The sequence below is a fragment of the Alligator mississippiensis genome, chromosome 2 (genome assembly GCF_030867095.1).
Source record: "Alligator mississippiensis isolate rAllMis1 chromosome 2, rAllMis1, whole genome shotgun sequence".
In the NCBI taxonomy this organism is placed as follows: Eukaryota; Metazoa; Chordata; order Crocodylia; family Alligatoridae; genus Alligator; species Alligator mississippiensis.
This window is the reverse complement of record NC_081825.1, coordinates 254,262,437-254,278,726: the sequence shown is the minus strand read 5'-3', so window position 1 is coordinate 254,278,726 and position 16,290 is coordinate 254,262,437. Positions and strand designations below refer to the sequence as shown.

Sequence of the window (16,290 nt, the reverse complement as noted above, 5' to 3'; positions counted from 1 at the left end):
TGTTAAGGAGTAAAAGAGATGGCACCCTGCCCCACCCTGATACTGGATAATAACAGCTGAGAGTCATAGAAACTCAAGATGCTGACAGTAAGGAAATTGCATCAAAGTCCCAAATGATCACATGCTGTTGTGGAATTAGTAGCTGTATGGTTTTTCTTCTTTTAAACAAAGGAAAAAGCATTTTTATTCACAAGAGGGTTGAAGAAGTTTCTAGCCAGTCAAGTGAAAAACCTCCTTATCATTTTTCAGCTGTAGGCCAACATACAGTACCATCTGCATGCTGAGTAGCTTGCCTTTCATCTGTCCATCAGGCAGACACACAAATAAAGATTTAAAAAGCATGTGGGCAATCTGTGTGCCTCCTGGGCCACTCAACCCTAAGCCATCTCCCCACTGATGCAGTGGGGAAAGATACTGAAAACAAGAGCCTCCTCCAGATTTGCCTAGGATGCTCAGATTGGTGGATCGGTTGATTAGAAATTAACTCAGTTCCTGGAATCTGTTCCACCTTCCAATAGCATCAGCAGAGACAGAAGAGGCTGTGAGACACAAGTATTAACCTAAGTGCTGTGGAAATGAAAATTCACAACCAAAGCAAAAATCAGCACATTTTTGGCTTTCTGCCAGTTCCATTTTGATGAGAAAGTTTCTGGCAAAACTGCATTTCCCAGCCATGCAAATCCCTTTCTACATGGTAGAAAAATTACACAAAAGGCCTGGACTTTATAAACTGCATAGGCCCCAGCCCAAAGGAAAACAAAGGCCGGATCTGATTGAAGGAGCCCCCAGGCTTTAAAGATGTCCAGTAGATTCTGGTGCCAGCATCTAGAGTGGTAAGACTTGCTAGACCTCAAGCTATCAAAACCTAGGGAAGTTTATTACGATTTCACCTACTGTACCATAAGCAATAGTTACCACCTACCATCAAATAGTTACCATCAAAACTCAGTGGGGAAAAAATAAGGCCTTATATCCTTCCTTCAAAGGATCAAGTGCTTATAAATGACAATATTTTTCCCTGCAATTTGGCAGGCTTATGGCCCTTTAGCCCCTTGCAGTCCCAAGTGTTTTAAATTTTCCAACTCTGTTCTCATTCTAGCTTTAACCCCATGCCATTGCAAACAGACTGAAATCCCACAAGGTGTTCAACCATCACAGTGAAACTGGTAATCAGAATAAACATTTTCTCACAAAGCATTCACTGCATTCAAAAGGTTGTCTAAGTCTATCCCAACCATAAAGTTGGTCCAATAAAAGCTATCACTTGCAAAAAGCCTTGCCTCTCACATTTGCTCGTGAAATATTTACAGCTGGAATAATTCTTCATTTTTATATTTTGTGGGTTTAAATTTTTCTTTCTACCTATTATGGATAAATGTATAAAACAATGACCCTTAAAAGTATGGAATACGATTCATATAATGCACACATTTTAAGTTCAGGAATTTCACTGGGTCTTCATATACACTGTGTATAATGTGCTGATCGCAATGGTTTCTGAGTAACTTAAAACTTCTAAAAGTACTTATTTAAAAAGAGCTCTATTCTTTCCTCCAGGCGCTAAGTGGTAGAGTTTACTACCATTGTAAGAAAACTATTTGTAAGAAGTGAATCTTATGTGTGTGTGAATGTGTAAGAGTGAGTCGTTAGCTGATCATGGGAGATGCTGGGGAAACAGCAGTGTGGCAATCTGAACTAATGGGAATGATGTGGTAAATAGTGCAATGGTAAAGAGAATAACCTTTCTTTTTCTTTGTTTTTGTTTTTTTGCTTATACATGGTGCATCATGTCTACCCAGCATGGTCTGCAAGTATTTCTAGACTTGTGTATCGTTGTATCTATCCTGCAATATCCAGTGGTACAATGCTTTCCAGAGACACATAATGTTTTTCATTAGGTCCTTTTGCACCTGTTTAACATTTTGGGTTTTTTTTCCCCCCCAACAGCTGTTCTGAACAGTTCCATCCTGAGTGAGTCTGAAGATTTTCAGGCCAGATGTGTGCTTGAGGCTAATTTCTTGGACTGTTTCAGTTTAAATATTTTGTCTATTTTAGAGAACAATATTAAGGAAAAATGATTTTCCTAGAAAAAGGTCTAGCATTTTCATGCTTTGAAGCATGGGTTTAAAATATGGCAGGATGGTATCAGGAATAGGCCTCTCTTGTGGTGGTGAAAATTTTGTCCATATTTGAACAAGTTAAAAAGAATGTTCACCTACACTCAGTAGAAATGTATCAAAGCTCAGCAGCTAAATTCTCTGACAAGTGTATCTGAACTGAGTATGCTCCATCCCCTCACTGCCTACTGCTGACAGGACTATACATATGCCATCCCCACACAGAGCAGGCACTGTGGCATGCTGCATACATGGGCATGTTTCATCCCAGAATCATAAGGCTGAGCATGACTTCCCCTGCACTTGTTCCTCCCAAGTTGTAGTGGACCACCATAGATCTAAAACAGTGCTTTCACTGCTCCCTCTGCTGATTTCTAACACCATAGAGAAGAAGGGGAGCAGCTCACCAGGGTGAGGAATGACAGTGGAGAAGGAGAACAGAAGTGGAAGGACACAAGGGACTATGAATAGGATGGAGGATCTCTACTGAAAGAAACAGAAATTCCATTAAAAATATATTCCATTAAAAAAAAAATAGTAGGTTTGAAGTGTTGTTGTAGCCTCTGATTTCTCTCCAGACCTAAGGAAGGGTAATAGTGGTACTGAAAGGGTATTTGGATACAGCCTGATGGTAGCTTGTATATAATGTAGGTCCCATTGGCTCTACAGCTAGGAATAATTTCAGTACAGGTACTGATTCTGATTTACATTATAACACACCCCTTGCTCTTTAATACAAGCTTGCAAAAATTTTATTTCTCAAGTTTTTGCCCCACCTACCTTGAGTAGTTTAAACAAAAAGTTATATTTACATTTATCTTAAATAATAAAAAAGAATACTCAAAATAATTCAGTCTATTGGTTGGTAGCAAAACTTTCCTTTGCTTTCATATTGTGGGTTAGCTGGACGTATAGACCAATGAATGCAAGTGAAACACTAACATAAAATCCAAAGATATTCAACTTCAGAGTCCAGAGGCTGCATGCAACATGGGTTGCAGGCCCCAAGCCATACATTACAGGGGCCACTGATGGTTAGAAAATGATGTTTAGAAATGAAGTTTCCTTTTGGGAATTGGCCTGTAGGTGAAGAAGATTGAATTTTATTAGTAGATGTTTAGAGTTATGAATCCAAAACGATGACAAAGCCAGTAGGAAAATACAGATTACCCGAACAAGGGCCTAATGTAAGAGGGATGGGGGTGAGGAGGGGAACACAACAAGGTTACAGAAAATACAATGTTAATTGTATTAAAATAATGGCCCAGTGGGAACAGCAAGGGTTTCTAAAAGCCTGGTTGTGACAAAGTTTCCTTCAAGGCCCGCTGTGTCTGGAACCAGCAGACATCATGTCTGAGGCCAATGGACAAGCAGGCATACACAGGCTGGGGAATTCAAGACATGTACCACACTGTTCCATAACATGAGATAAGGGACTCTGCCACATTGGCCAGGTTACAGTGACCAACTGCAGAGCCCTTTGGATTTCTGGTTTTGGTGGATGGCCCAAATTAGGACACCAGTAAATTACCAAATTAAGATGTGTGTATGTGATGGGTCTGTTTGAATGAAGGAATATGCTTACAAGACAGAATGTGGACAATATGACGACCACAGGGAGACCAATCAACGATGCCCAGTAATGAAGAGTTATCACAAGAGGGATACAACATAAAAGGAGGAATTTCAGAGCAGCAAAGGGTTCCTGATTGGGGAACCTGAGGCCACATGGGCAGAGCGCATACCACCAACCTGTCTCACCCACCCCACTAGGGGGTGGGCCTCAGCCCTCAACCTCTAGGCTGCTGACATCTGACATTATAAAAAGAACCACAGGGTGAAGCTCACGTACTGCCCAAACTTACCTTCCCTCTGTGACAGCCCTCAGACTGGTAGATTTTGAATTTGGGGGCATTATTTTGTTTGCCTTGCCTGCATTATTCTTATCTGCTATTACTGTGTATCAATAAAATGTACCTATTATCGAATGGAGAAGTCCTGGTCAGTCTGAGGGTTTGGTTCTGCCCAGAACAAGGTATCTGGGTCATAAATCCAGTGCCAACAGCCACACCCCGTGTTGAGTCCTGGGATCCCTACCATGTATGGCACCCCTGCTGTGCTAGTCCCCAGCCCTCTGATTGCCACCACATGGGCAATGCCAGCCCCCACACTGGAGCAGCACAAGCTTCCCCACCACTCACTGTGCAATTCCCACCCTCTGCTGCTATGGGCAAGAGAGTCTCCCCTCACTACTGCTGTGCAGGAGAGCTCTTTCCCCACACCACTGCTGCCATGCAAGGAACACAAGCTTCCCACCCAAGTGCCTAGCTCAGTGCTGCTGTACAAGCAGCCCAAGTCTCCCCATCACCATTTAGGCATCAGGCTTACCAGACTGCTTCTAGCTGTGACCCAAAGACCTCTGCCACTGCTGTGGCTGCTGTAGCACCAGGAGCAATGGGACTGGTGGCAGCTGAGCTGGAGCCCGCAAGCTACACGTGAACTCCTTGTGGGCCAAATGGAGCACATAGGCTACCAGTTGGACATTCCCAATAGAATCAGTCTTCTTGCAGTCATACCTTTCCTAACAGTCCAAAAGACAAACAAACTTCTTAATATGAGTAAGAAGAAACTGCAGTAAGATTCTCACTCAATATACTTAGTGAGATCACTAATATTTCCCCCCTTCCCTCAGTGAAACCAACAGTAATGCCAAGCTAAACCCTTTCACCAAATTCATTTATCTGAAACTAGAATGTCAGTTAAAAGGCAATTTTAATGTTTAATTAAAAGAAAATTCCCAAATCACAATGTGCTTAAACAAGTACAAGTCCATGCATCAACCTTCTTAAGGGGAAATCCTTGTTGTATTCTTTTAGAAAAGAAGTATGAAAACAAAGTCATTAACCTGGGGATATCAGCTACCGACTTAAGCTTTCCATACGCAGATAGCTCATTGAGAAGTGGAGAGACCATGAGCATCTTCCATTCTCTAAATTCCACCATCTCAAGCTGCCTCATAAACATGCAGAAAGAATGCTTTATTTAAAGATAAACACAAAGAAAACAAAAATGGAAGGTGTCTTTACTACTTTACCAATAATGCACACTCCGTACTTCTATACAGACTCATGGGACCTCTCTACATGTGCAAGTAAAGCCACAATAGGATCTAAAGGACAATTCATACAATCATACCTCCTGCCATGCTACATGTGCATGGCAAGAGGTGTGACAGTGGGATTACATATTAGATTCCATCTCACATTATTGCCAGAGCAGGGGATACCCGTCTGCCTGCACCAGCAAGAAGCAAGCTCCTGAAGCTGAGATCTGCACACCCCTCAGTTGATGGGCTTCCAGTCCCAGGGGTGGGGGAGGGGGGAAGGAAACAATAAACCAAAACAGAATGAAAAATTGCTGCTGGGGTGACCCTCCTGCCCAAAGGGTTTCATGCACCAGGAGACATGCTGTGGAAAACTAGCACCTGCAGCTTTGGAATACTAGGTTCTAGCAGCTGTGGGGTGCTGCTGAGACTAAGAGTCCCTAGCAGCTGTAGGACTCACAGCTCAGCTGGGCAGAGGCAGCACTGTACGCAGACTCCTAGTGGACCTGGGTGAACTTTCAGTATCGGGCCCCCCTTCACCAGAGATAAAGATAATAATAATAATAATAATAATAAAATTACCATTTTGGGGACCCCTTTCTATCCAGGATCCAGGCTTAACACTGTTTTGCTTAGCGCTAGTTCGCTATTGATATATAGCGCTATTTTACATTATACCCAATTCCACTTAGCACTCAAATTTCATTATAATGCTCATGGGCATTGTACAACTGGCACTGAAACTGACACTAATCCTGACAGCCCTGATTCTGGTGATTTTGGTGGCTTTAGAATAATTTTGGTGGCTTTAGAAAGTTAAAAGTGACAGTGAAGGTTGGTTTCGCTTAACTCTTGGTTTCACTTAATGCTCAGTTTTTCAGGAACCAATTAAGAGCACTAAGCAAGAGTTGCCTGTTCTTTGCATGTGTAGCTGGTCTCAAGGTAATTGCACAATTAACTGGTTAATTGCATGACCCCTTAATGTGTACAGGGAGCCATAGAATCAGAGAGAAGTAGCTCCAGAAGGAACCTCCTCAGGCCAGGCAATCTGACTCCGTACCTCAGGACCATCCCCATCAAAACCATCCTACACAAATCAATTGTCTAACCTCTTAGCAAAACTACACTGTAAACCCTGAGAAAACACAACACCTTAACCTCCCACAGATGAAGCAGAGAGAAACATAGCAACGAAACTCCAGCTTCTGTAAAGGTTGTTAATATATGCTCAAGAGATCCCAGGTAGAGGACCACTGCAGAAGAAGTGAAAACCCCCCCACAGTCCATAGCAATCTGCCCATGGGGTAAAATTGCTTCCTGACCCCAAATATGGCAACCGATCTGACCCTGAACAGATGTCAGAGGCAAGACCCTCTAGCCAGGAACCTCCAGGTTTACGTCCCAGCAGAAGCATTGGACAATCCTTGCTTTGAAGGATTTTGTAGTCTAGTTCAGTGAAATACTTTTCCTAGTTCTTCACTCCCAGATTTTATGCACATCGTTAAAAAAAAATAAATCACATTCTACAAATGAGAACTTTTACTTTGGCCTCTGATCAAGAAAGGAGACAACTACTCTACACTCAACACTAGTAATTCTGCTCCCCATCAGTAGTAATTCTGCTCCAAGAAAGAAAAAACTAGGCCTGTGCAAAGTGTCTAGTATTCCCTTTGGATTCGGCTGACTCGGGGGATAGTGATTCAAATCAGTCACTCAAATCACTGTCCCGAACCGATTCAGCCAAATCATACAGGCTCATCCCTCCACCTGCTCTCCCAGCCCCAGCAATGGGTGCCCCGCCCACCCCAGCTCCCAGCACTTTGAAAAAAAAATAAAACAAGGCCCTACTCACCAGGTGCTGCCGGGTGGGGGCCAATCTCTGCTGCCCTGCACTAGCCCAGACCACATGGGGGGCTCTGCATGAGCCCCCACAACATCCTCCCTTCTCCCCCTGGCCTCCCCCATGGCTGCCTCGCCTGTCCCAGCTCTTTAAGAAAAAAACAAATAAACAAAAAACCTGGACTCACCGTTCCTGCCCAGTGGGGAGTGATCCCCGCTGCTCCCCACTGCATGCGGGGCTCTGCACAAGCGCCCTGAAGATGCTGCTGGAGCTGGTGAGTCTCGGGGTTTGGGGGGGGGGTGTTTCTTACAGGGCCAGAGCTGAAGTGGGTGGGGCAGCCATGGGAGGGCTCATGGCAGAGCCCTCCCATTCAGCATGGGGCAGTGGGGATTGCCCCCCCACCCAGCAGCACCCAGTGAGTGGGGACTTTTTTTTTTTTTTTTTAAAGGGCCGGGAGAAACAGCCATGGGGAGGAGCTGGGGTCCCCCCATGGTCCCCTCCTCCAGCCCCCCGCCCCGACCCGCTACTTACGAACTCTGAGTCTGGCTCCAGTGGGCAGAGACTACCCCAATCATTGAGGCTCTCCAAATCTTTTCCGAATTGATTCAGAAAGCTTTGAATTGATTCAGACCTTTTTATTGATCCCCTGATTCAGTTCGGATTCAGAGATTCAGCTGCCAAATCTGCTCCAAATTGAATCACCACCGAAAGCTTTGCACAGCCTTAGAAAAAACCTATCCCATTTTCCATAAGAAATGGGACACAATCCTCAGTACCATATTTATATCTAAAGTTGCCACCCAAGATTCAGTTAATCTGTCATCCAACAATCTATCCAGCCCTAAAAATAGTCCTCTGTAGGTATGTTGCTACGAAACATTCTCTCTTATATTCTAATCTCTTTTCTCAGATTATAGGAAACAAGTGTGGGATTTATTATGCATAAGCCCTTCCTATTGCTTTATTAGCAGCCTCAGGAAGTAGTAGTGTTCCCTTAATCAGACAGTTAGCCATAATCATTATGTTTGCCATCTCTCCAGAACTCTGAATCACTCATTTAAACTACATGTTTAATTAGGTAATAGTTAACTGTCTAATGGACATATTCACACTTGTTACAACATTTTGAAGAGGAACCAGGTGGTTGTTTTTTCCATCTGTTTCTAGGTCTCACAGGATAACAGGATTAAAAGGGTGGAAACGGTGTAATTCACCATGGAGCTACCCAGATGCACCTTTACAAAGGCTACTTGACCTTCTGGATGACATAGCAGTTTGCCTCTTCCTTTCTTAAAGGATGAATGAACAGTTAGATCCAACCTTCATTTCCCCAGTCCACAAAAATAAAAGACATTGAGACCCCTCCTTTGAGTTAACAAAATAAATACTATGGAATAGTTAAAAGTAATAACAATTAACAGTGATAACAAAATTGCCAATAGTGAATCTACAAATTGCAGAATTTTGCAGTGATCAGGACCCACCTTGCAAATCCACATGGTAGAAGTAAGTGTTTTCATTCTGATGTAACTCCTTAGTTTCATGATTCAGTGTATTGTGTCAGAAACCAAGACAATAACCCTGTTCCCATCACATGGGAAGGATACACAGGGATGTGAGTAATGGAACACTTCTGCTACCCACTAATGAGCTGATGATCTTCATATAGAAAAACATAAATAAAATCCAGGTGGTTTGGTTTAGCTCTGAACTAAATATGACAGTGTTAAAGCACTCCAGGACATGCTTTATTTGTGATATTAATAGGAGCCTTTTTTGTGTTCTGTTTGTCTTTGGCTTCATGCCTTACACCACCCAAGTAGTATATTATTAACCCAATAAAAATGCCTAGGCAGGCCTTAAACATTACAATAACAGAAAATTAAGAAAAACCCCCAAACCATTTATTATTTAAATAAATACAATCCATCCACTATAAAAATGTTTAATATCAGAAAGAACATTTTACATACCTTAGTGGAATGATCAGGATCTCAGTTTTGGGTATTTCCCTTCCCCGCCTTTCCTCTACCAAAGTAACCACCCCCCTTAACCAATAGGTCATTTAAGTCCACAACCTTCGATTCACCTGGGACTTGGCTATATACCAAGCCTGTGTCTATTTCTTCTTGCTTCTTGCTATGCTACTTCTATTAAATTCAACTTTTACTCTTTTCCCACACTGTTCCAACTTTTGTTCAGGCCCTCTTGCTTTGACTGATACAATATCCTCCTCACTGTCCTTGGAGGGTCCAATCTCGCTCCTTCTCAAATCCATTTTAAAAAGGAAGATTACCTTTCTAGCTCATTTGCTCTTAATTCTGTTCCCCCATATCTTTAGGGCCACAACCATTTCCAATTTTCACCTCCAACATAAATCTCAAAACAACCTTCAAAATTCTTCACAATTTATTCCTTTCCTACCCATCCACCTTCTTAATATAAGGTTGGTACTAATCAACAACAATGGAATCCATCCACCTATGATGTCACTGTTATCACAGATAATTTATACTCTCTCTCATACCATGGGAAAATTCCTTATGAACTCTCTTTGGTCGCTTTCTCGCTCTCCTTCTCCCCAGGCACCCCAAACCCTCCCTTATTCTTAATTAAGTCCATCTTCCAAACTACCCCTTCTGTTACGTATACAGACATCTCATACATACATAACAGACATCTCTTAATGGCTAGGCACATGACAAGTTGTATTTCTCTAAGAAAATGTATAAGCAGCTAATCTATGCTAAATTATCCTATTGTCCCATTTCCTTGCCCCACATCTATTCCCTTGCTTCCTGTTCATTTTGTTGTCTTGCACACCTACTACGGTTTGTCTTTGAGGGCAAATTGGCACTGAAGTCGAGTACTGCTAGAATTTTGGTAAGGACGGCATACAACTTAGCATGGACTACAAAAAACACATGAGAAGCTGCGTAAATAAATACTCAAGCAATTAGACCATGCTCAGCTCCACATTGGTGTGGCCACACTGTTCACAGTACCTGAAGTAAAGTGTTACCTAGGGCAGGTTTGTCTACATGAGCTACAATGACTGCAGTGATTGCAATGAACACCTAGGCCAACATAATGTCCACAGGCCAGAACTATGTCATACAGCCCACAGGGTTCCACCCAGGTCTGGAAATTTGGCAGCAGGGAAGCAGTGGCAGTGTTATTTCTTGCAGCAGAGCCCAGAGCTGCAGCAATTAATTCTGCCACCGTTCCCTGGCTGCCAAATTTCCAGACATGTGGGGAGGCCCATGGGACAGATGACTCCACCCTACATACTGGATTGTGCTGGTATGCCAGGTTGGGCCACAGCCAGATCCTGCTTATGGGATTAGGTCACCAGGTGGGGCTAGACCAGCATAGAATCATGCTGAATCAGACCCATGGTCCAACCCCACACTTAGATCAGGTCCATGGACTGGCCTCACCAACTCATCCAACCTGTGGGACTGAATAGGTTGAGTACCACTGCCTTAGGCTGTGAGACAGTTAATTATGCACTTATTGGCATTTACTGGACATTTGTGACCCTCTCACTATCTAAAAATTAAATTACAAATGAAATAAATAATGGTCTCATAATTTTCTAGTATTTCCCTATTTTCCAACACTTGGTTGTATTGTCTTCCTTTATTGTCCTTGCTCATGTGCTTACTTTGTTAAACCCTTTGGAGCAGTTACCATTCTTCTGCTCTCTATAGGTGAAATGAGAGCACAATGGGTCTGACTGAGCCTACTGAGTGCTACCATAATAAAAAAAACTGAGCACCAACAAAAAGTGTTCATGCGTCATTCAACTTCCAGTTTTTGTTACAACAGTGAAATTGGGAGTGGTTTATTTTAATTAAAGGAAACTGGAAATACTCAAATACAAATGAATCTCTGTTATAATCTGCATCAAAGGCCAATAATGTCAGTTTTGGAAAGGGGAGATTTTCATTTTCTCCCTTAAGTGGGATTACTGCTTGTAAAAGCACCTCATTAGCAGCTGGGTTGCTCTTTCCTTTTCTACTAAGAAAGAGCTAATTTAACATTCAATAGCTCCCAAGTTAGCATTGTAATAAAACATGATACCAAGGGAAGTCTGGCTACTGACTTTGAAAGCCCAGGAAAAGATACAGCACTGGAAAAAGAACAGATGGGAGACACAGCAAGGAACATCTGAACAATGCTTGAAGAAACACTGCAAGAAACTTAAAAATTCTAAGTAGTGAAAGGCACTACACCACAGCAAGAATCATTAACACTGGTTAAAAAACAAAAACAAAGAAGATATAGCAACCAATGCGAGCCAGGCTGATGGCCCTGGAGGGGGTGGGGGCGAGAAGAGCTTTTTAGAAAAATTAAAAATGAATAAGTCTAATGGCAGTGCAAGCTCCCCACAGATATGGATGAAAGACCTAAATTCATGAAGCAATGGAAACAACAAAGAGCTGGGCAGCCAGGAGGCAAAGTTTTGTTGGGCCAGTAGGAGAAAAGCTGGAGATGGTGGGGGAGAAGGAAGAAGGTGATGCAGTCAACCAGCTTCAAGAAGAGGGTCAGGGAGTGCTCTGGGCAGTAGGGCTGTGCGAAGCTTCAGTCCCCGATTTGATTCAGCAGAGATTCAGCCTGATTCGGTGGCTGAATCAATTCAGAGAGACTCGGCGATTCAGAAAGATTCAGCTCGGGGTCCCCCATGGCCAATTGCCAAGCCAAGGGGGTGCAGAGGGCCCCCCAGCACGCTCTCTCCGGTGGACTCAGAAGTGAACCAGAAGTACTTCCAGTCCACTTCCAGGTTTGCTGCCGAGAACCCAGGGACCCCCCACCATGTTCCTGTGGGATGCTCCACCTATTCCACCATTACAGTGTTCATGAGCTGCACCTGGTACCTCGGGTATGTAGAAAAAAATATTTAAAGCTGTGTCTATGGCCAAACATTCCCCAAATTGGCAATGAATCTTCAGATTCAGTCGAATCGAATCAGGGACAGTGATCCGAATCAACAAATCAAATCACTATCCCCGATTCAGGATGAATCCAAATTGAATATGGCCTGTTTCACACAGCCCTGCTGGGCAGTATGTAGTCCATAGCCTGGTGGTTAGAACTCTAAGCTGGGAAGTGGGAGATGCAAGTTCAATGTCTCCTTGGTAACAAACTGCCTGAATGAGTTGGCTATTTGATTAAGAAGTGGGAGGACTACTCTGCTTACTCCAGGGTCAAACAGTTGCTAGTTATAGGGGGGTTAACCTTTAGCAAAAGCTTTTGGATTTATATATGTATGCTTGTATTTTGCTCAGATGATTCTATTCTGCTCAAAAGCCTGCATAACCAGAGGCAAATTTCTCAGCATGGTCAGAAGGCCACACACTGAAGGTGCAGAGCTTTACAATGGAAATAAAGACTAAGCTGTGAGTACAAAACGTTGCATTTACAGGACTATATAGGCAATTTTTAGGCCACCAACACACAGTACATTTAAGACATGCTTAAAAAGTTAATTGCACCTTAAATGGTAACAGGCCAGACATGCAACTCAATTTAAGGTATGATAATGTAGTAAACGAACCGCTGGCTATGGCTCATTTGCATTACACCTTACAAGTTTTACTGTCCTTTTTACATGAAATAGTCTTGCATAATAGAAGTTGTTAAGAATAATCACGGGAATATAACTCCAGTCCTGCATAACAATGAGTCACTCTTGTGGAGTGTAGTATTTCACTGTGTTGCATTCCCTAAACCCCAAGTGACTCATACATCTAAAAACTAATGCAGCACTTTGAAATGGTCCCCTTCATTCTGCCCCCTCCCCTGACACACACCTTCTTTTCATTATTACAAGAATTCAAATAATACTGCTTTATAAAATATTGTATATCAAAAATAGTCTCGTATTAAAAAGTTAACAGCCAATGTACAAAGTTAACAAGCAGAGGTTCTCTCTCACCTGCATAGACATTAACTATCTTAGGGGGGTTGGATATTTATCCTGTGGGCCCCCCCCCCCCCCCACCACCACCATGGCTGCAGTATATGGTCTATGACAGCCACCCTCCACTCTAGAGAAAGCTATTGTTGTGCATATGGCCTATAAAATGCATTAGGGTTATCGTATGATGAAAGGAGTTGACTACATGCAACATTATTAATAGTAATCCATTAGACAGTCTGGCATACTGAACAATATTAATATCCTAGCAGAAAAACCCCTATGTCTTACATACGTGAAACTGTTTTCTCTCTTTGCAAACTAGTCTAGCAAATGAAAATTGAACAGCAGTTGTCCTTGAAGAGTTTTTGGCTTATGTGAAATTCTGAGAATACACTTAATTATACATATTTAAAATCTTTATCATAATGAAAATAGTGGCATACAGTATGCGTATTTTCCCTGAAACCACACCCTTAAGTACAACAGATGCTCATAGGAGTCATAAAATAGCAGGTTTGCAAAGGACCTCAGGAGGTCAGAGTCTACGTCTTTGCTCAAGGCAGGATTGTCCTTGACTAAGCCATCTCAGTCAAAATGGCTCTCTAACTTGATCTTAAAAAGCATTCAAAAATGGAGGTTGCACAGTCTCTCTAGGTAGCCTATTTTAATACTTAACCATCATCATAGTAAGAAAGTTTTTCCTAATATCCTACCTAAACATCCCTTGGTGTAACCTTAGGCTATTGTCCATGGCTGGAGAAAGAGAATATCTCCAACCTCCATATGACTATTTAACATTGGTGAACACCTGAAGAAAGATGGACCAAATGATTGAGTCACCACATATTTTTAAATGTGCTCCCATAAAGACAATAAGCAGTGCAGCCTGTTAAGGTTATTTAATTCCTTTATTAGACCCTGTTGTGATTTTGTTTTTTTGCTACAACACCGCTTTACAATACTGTCAATCTTTAAGCTTGTTAGCTGAAATCTTACATGACATATCTGTCCATGGCTGCATATTTTTGGGAACATTTTGGAAAATGCAGCTATTTTCAGGAATTCCAGACTATTCAGCTATATAAATTAAAAAATAAGATTAGGGGAAAAAATATAGTGTATGCTCATATTAACATCTCAGACCTTCCCTTTGAAATTCACTAGTGTTCCTATAGTTTGTAATGGGAACTTGGATAGGGGGTAGCATTTTTGCCACCCCCATAAATATCTGTCTAAACATAGCCAAGTTGCAAGCTTTTTTTGGGGGGGGGGGGGGGGAGGGATCACAATTCATATATGTTCAGTAGAGATTTTATGGAGGTTAAAAACTGAAATCTAATGTTGGGCAGGATATGTATTCAAAGCAGCCCCACAGAGTATGAGCATGCTTATTTGGTTTTACTGTTCCTCCTAAAATCAGTTTGGGCATATACGTCCCATAGGGAGAGAGTAAGAGTTCTGTGGTCAAGCATTAAAAGATAAAGGTCCAAAGCTATACAGCCTTAAGGCTTTATTCCTTTCTGTGCTTATACTGTTCTTTCTCATCAAGGACTACTGAATCAGCATTCAGTAATTTCTTATACATATTTACATTATGGCACCCCTTCCTGGGAAGCTATTATTCTAAAATTCCTTCTGTCACATTTATTTGAGATAGCAAATTAAACATGAATATCATGTGGAGAAGTGGACACGCCGGAGGGCAGGGAACAGCTGCAGGCAGACCTGGATAGGCTGGACAAGTGGGCAGAAAACAACAGGATGCAGTTCAACAAGGAGAAATGCAAAGTGCTGCACCTAGGGAGGAAAAATGTCCAGCACACCTACAGCCTAGGGAATGACCTGCTGGGTGGCACAGAGGTGGAAAGGGATCTTGGAGTCCTAGTGGACTCCAAGATGAACATGAGCCGGCAGTGTGATGAAGCCATCAGAAAAGCCAATGGCACTTTATCGTGCATCAGCAGATGCATGACAAATAGGTCCAGGGAGGTGATACTTCCCCTCTATAGGGCGTTGGTCAGAACGCAGTTGGAGTACTGCGTGCAATTCTGGGCGCCACACTTCAAGAAGGATGCGGATAACCTGGAGAGGGTACAGCGAAGGGCAACTCGTATGGTCAAGGGCCTGCAGACCAAGCCCTACGAGGAGAGACTAGAGAAACTGGACCTTTTCAGCCTCCGCAAGAGAAGGTTGAGAGGCGACCTTGTGGCTGCCTATAAGTTCATCACGGGGGCACAGAAGGGAATTGGTGAGGATTTATTCACCAAGGCGCCCCCGGGGGTTACAAGAAACAATGGCCACAAGCTAGCAGAGAGCAGATTTAGATCGGACATTAGGAAGAACTTCTTCACAGTTTGAGTGGCCAAGGTCTGGAACGGGCTCCCAAGGGAGGTGGTGCTCTCCCCTACCCTGGGGGTCTTCAAGAAGAGGTTAGATGAGTATCTAGCTGGGGTCATCTAGACCCAGCACTCTTTCCTGCTTATGCAGGGGGTCGGACTTGATGATCTATTGAGGTCCCTTCCGACCCTAACATCTATGAATCTATGAATCTATAACCTGCTAATATGCTTAATGCTGACATTTTTTCTTTTTTAAAATTAACTAACTCTTCATTGGCTTGGTAACCAAGTTTGGAAGGATTCCTATAGGTTTGGAAGGATTCTTTAACACTTGGTGTTATACAAAATACTGGAAGCAATTTGATGTTGGAGTAAGTATGATTTTTTTCTTGTAATGACAGGAAACTGTTACATTTAGTTATCTAATAGCACAGTATTCCAATGGTCTGTCTTTGTATCTACTAGTAGTTCATCAGCCCACATTTCTGTCCAGCTGATTTAAATGGCAGTAGAGTGTATATTTCACTATCCTCCCTGTCCTTGCCTTTGTCTTGTGCTGTTTCTAGGTGTTTATTATGGTTTTGATAAAATATATATCCATCTGCCACCATATTATATAAATGAGGATCTATCCATTCAATTCAGGAGGTTTGCTGGTCTTAGTAAGCTTTGGCCTTTGCATGCACCTCTACTTTTTCATGTTATACCTTCTACTGTTTTTGTCCATTATTCCTTCCACCAGTAAAGTTGGGGCTATAGGGACCAAGTTATATACGCATCTTGATATCAAGAACAAGCTACTATTAAGGTAGTGTTTCTTTATTCAAGGATGCCTTTACAGCTGTTTTGTTTGTTTCTTATAGACTTTTTTTTAAGTCTTAGGAATGTTAACTGTCAATTTAGCTTTGTCATGCACTATGATTTGGCAACAATGTAAGACTAAATTCTTATTCCCATATAATTTG

The 16,290-nt window shown here is 42.3% G+C and overlaps 1 protein-coding gene across 6 annotated transcripts in view; it reads right to left on the bottom strand.

Moving 5' to 3' along the window:
• The window catches only part of AKAP6 (A-kinase anchoring protein 6), a 471,560-nt gene that overhangs the window by 434,677 nt on the left and 20,593 nt on the right, over positions 1–16,290 (bottom strand). Inside the window, exon 2 of one of the 6 annotated variants that reach the window (XM_059723036.1) lies at positions 4,506–4,698. The exons of the other annotated variants lie outside the window; for them this stretch is intronic. The gene's annotated coding sequence lies outside the window, so the exon portion shown is untranslated. The remainder of the gene's footprint in view (positions 1–4,505; positions 4,699–16,290) is intronic. 6 annotated transcript variants of the gene reach the window in all.